A 4,332-nucleotide genomic window follows, 5' to 3' on the forward strand; every position below is an offset into this window, starting at 1 on the left:
GCGAATCCAGTTTTACAACAGGAAACAGCGTGAAACAAGGTCAACGTTGTTAACAGAATGAATTGCAAATAAGCCGGAACACGAAACATAACAACAAATTTATCGATACAAAACGTCCAGAACATCGCATTAGGAAAGCATCTAGAACTGTCAAGTAATCACCACAACGAGTCAAGCGAATTTGACGAACGAGAATGACGAAACAATTTATATGCAATTGACATCCACGAGGGGGAAAAGAGGCAGTAACCTATATAGCGACGTATCATGAAAAACGGTCATCCTCTCACTCAAAAGCACGTATGTAGGCTACAATTACAGATGCTAGAAGTATTTTCGGTCCCAGTGTCTCGTCGGTACCACATATCTCTCTCTATTTAATTAAATATGCACGTGAAGACGGCTTATTCTTCACATGACGCGAAAGTTGACCAAGAAAGGTCAACTCAACGGAAAGAAGACGCGAAAACCGATTTTCCGAGCACCTACTCGGATAAATGACTTCTTTTAGTCACTGCACCCGCGATCAGAGTTAATTGAATAAATATCCCGTATATATACGTTCTCTTTTTCGAATCGGTAAATACTGGGGGCGAAAATTTGTGTCGAGCTTGATAAGGGGGCCATGAGTCGAAAAAGGTTGGGAACCACTGTCCTAAAGTAAAGGCTCAGTATACAGTACCCTTACTGACGCGAACCGCAGCGTCACCGGGTTATATATCCGCACATAACGGGGTCAAGCTAACCAAAGTAAAAAGGCCGTATGCTTGCAATATCTCATTATCTTGCGACACCCTTTGGCATTCCAAAGGCACCCCGTTTGAGACTCACTGATCCAATGCGTCAATTAGACTCTGCTAACGGATAGCAGCCGCGATGAAAGCAATTTGACAAGCCATTACAATTACACAAAGAAAGGTATAGTCGCGTTTCTCAATTTCCTTTCGTCTTCGAATGGTATGTAGCCGAACTGCTGTATCACATCTTTGCAGTCTCTTTGCACCTTCACAACCATATCCATAGATATTCCTTTCCGCCACTTTTGCAATACTTCCTTCGTGTCCTTGACCGCGGAAAAGGGCTCATCCAACATTTTGAGCAGCTTCTCAGCCTGGAAATATCAGCGGTCGGAGAATGACTCGATATTTCATGGTATTTCATGGTTAAAACGACTTAATTCATGCGACCATACGATACAACATAAAATGTATACTTTTTGAATCCCGACAGAATAATAACATGCGTGGCTTGGCCAGTCTTACCTGCAATTGTAATACGTTTAAAATATAGTTTGAAGCTGCTACACCGAACCTCATTTTGTGTGGGTATGAGGAGTCACTGTGGCATCATATACTCACTCCGCGGACCACCGGTAGCGCAATACTATCCAGGCCCGTAACTGACGCACCCCAAACCCGCCAATTTGGGGGGGGGCGAGCTCGAAGGGCGCCCAAAATTATTTCGTGAATTAGCATAAATTATAGAGTATTTTTTGAAAATTTATGCAACTTTTTCAAACATTTTTCGCGTCCCGCGCGATTTCAAGTTGCCAATTATCTAGATTTTTGGGTACTCTTCCCCCAAGAAAAAATAAGCAAGATTTATAGAAATGGGCATATCGGCGTTGGCCATTACCGCGCCACGACGCACCAAGACATATATAGTAGGCCATGTAACATGCGACTCCGAGAAGTGTGCCAGAACGATCGGCAGCGAGAAAACCTTGGCCGAAAAAGACTGCCCTAATGCTGACAGAAAACTTTGTTATATATACAAAATACTGTCTTGGCAATCCGAACCAGAGGTGGTCAAAGTAGTCAAGAAAGCTACTCAAGTTTAGTCGAAGAGCAATACGGAGAAGCTGTATGGTATACGGTGTAAACACTTTGCGCGATTACTAAACGTTAATAAAAAATATGGTGGACCGTAAAATGCCATATTTTGTAGCTTTATTTCGTAAATTAAAGGCATTACTACACGTGCTTTTATACTTCAACATGTATGCTATCCATACAGAAGAACTGATATTAAATATAACACAAAGTATATGATACTGGGAATTGAAAATGAAACATAAATACTAGTTCTAAAAGTGGAACACGTTTTTCATGACTTTAGTCCAGAAAGTTTCCAAGGTGGTATGCTGAAACAGCTCTAAAACTTACAAAAAATGTCAGAGTCCACTTTTCCAGGCTAGGAAGCGCCATGGACATGCTAGATTTCGATATGACAAGTAAATGCTAGATTGCGAAACATCAGTTTTAAACGCTATGATGAGCCATATATACTGCGATGAATTATTTCATATGGGCGAATGGCGACAATGTGGTGTGAACTCAGGGATATCTAGATATCTAGTTCTAGATATCCCTGTGTGAACGGAATCACGCCAAATCGCTACTCAAATTATACTCATCGATACTTTCGTGAAATCATACTGGTAACGCCGTATCCACTGCGTGCGAAGCGCGACGAAAATTCTGGGCTTTACTTAACTTTCATGGAAATTAAATGTTGGTACTCCGTGAAAACAGCCCCGAAATTCCTCAGGCTATCTTCCCGATTGGAAGATTGAACTACTTCTCATTGACAAACTGAAAGTAGCGAAAAGTAAGTAAGTAGATCACAAATATTATGAAGTAGAAGTAGTAAAAATCAGATCTACTTGAGTAAGTACCAGAAGTAGAGGAAAACTACTTGAGTACTTCGAAAAAGTAGAAGTACTTCGTTACTGACCACCTCTGGTCTGAACCTCACAAGACAAATACGATCCCGCCGGGAAAATTATATGCCAATGAAGAAATACCAATTTGAAATCGTGTGCGTCTTTTAGTTTCCTAGCCTACGTTATGGCGATTCTATATTTTTTATATAGCAGACAGGAGGTCACGAAATAACATCCTGTTAAGGATTTATACCAACGGGCCCTACAGTTTCCAAGACACTTCACTCAGCTCTACCGATAAATCTGATTACCTGAGCAAAGAGAACAAGAAGTTGATAGCAATATATTTGCAATTCCCGATATTATTCACCGATTTTATCATGAATTTTCGAAAATTTTCGCGCTTTGCGCCTGCTCACTCGGCAGTACCACTCATTTCATGTCAAAAGCGAACAAGATGATGTGGGGTAGGTTTATCACCCTATGGGAGTCCAAGACTCAAGTTTTTTTTCTTGGACCTGACGAAGTGCTGTTTGGTTCCTGCCAACGGGTATACGCCCGAAGATGTTAAATTATAATATTGAGGGTCCTACCTTTTCCAACACACCTCACTCAGCTCTACCTGTGAATCTGATTACGTGAGCAGAGAGAGGATAAAAATTGATAGCAACATATATGCAATTCCCAATCATATTGACCGATTGAATCATGAATTATAGAAAATTTTCGCTTGGCTTGGTTCGGTTCATCAACATATGGGGGACCCAAGACCAACGTTTTGTGGGGGGCCTGGCGAAGTGCTGTTACGGCCCTGATACTTTCGAGGCATGCAGTCTAATGCGATTATTTAGTCGTAACTCGTAACGTTATCGATAAAATTCATTTTCTACCATATATACAATGGTTTGAAATTGGATGTCGGTGTGGTCGTAACCATTCCGTTCGGCGGCGACCAAGTTTACTGGAATATGACAGGTTAGGAGAGATGGTTCAGGTTCATGAGAACGCCCACCCTACATTTTAGACAGACAGACATATTAATGTACGCACTAGTGACGAGTCAGGCTACAATATGCCACAATGCTGAAGTAGTAGTAGAAGTAAAGGCCGTGTCAGACTATAGATTACTAACCTACGGATAGATTATAGATAACTAACCTAGTTATCTATTAATAGATACGCAACTCCCGCAAAAGCCGTCGCTACGCTCGGGCAAGCAGTTACACTTATTGCTGAGCAATCTAAAAGCAGCATAATTGGTAGTGCTATAACTGGCGGCCAGAGCGCTGAAAATTAATAAAACTGGTCACAATCGACAGCTAGAGTCGCACTGATTCCGACAATATAAATTAAAATTTGACGAAATATCTGCGTACTATAACTGTTGAACCGACTTTTTTGAGGGTTGCACTTCCAACCATCCCATATCGTATACGTCGGCTATATCGGATGGTTATCGTCCGTAGGCTCATACAACATGTTTTGGAAAGTATTGACACAATTATGGCATAAATATACAACTGAAAAAAAACACCAATTTTTCAAGGCCTTTGTTTAAAACACTGAATAAAATTTGTTTTAAACAAAGTGTTTCAAACAACCATTTGTTTTAAATGCAACCCTAATAATAAATAGGCTGCTAAAAGGTGTAAAATGTGAATTGAGAA

Source organism: Botryllus schlosseri, chromosome 4, assembly GCF_051294905.1.
Source record: "Botryllus schlosseri isolate E-star chromosome 4, Bs_hap1, whole genome shotgun sequence".
NCBI lineage: Eukaryota > Metazoa > Chordata > Ascidiacea > Stolidobranchia > Styelidae > Botryllus > Botryllus schlosseri.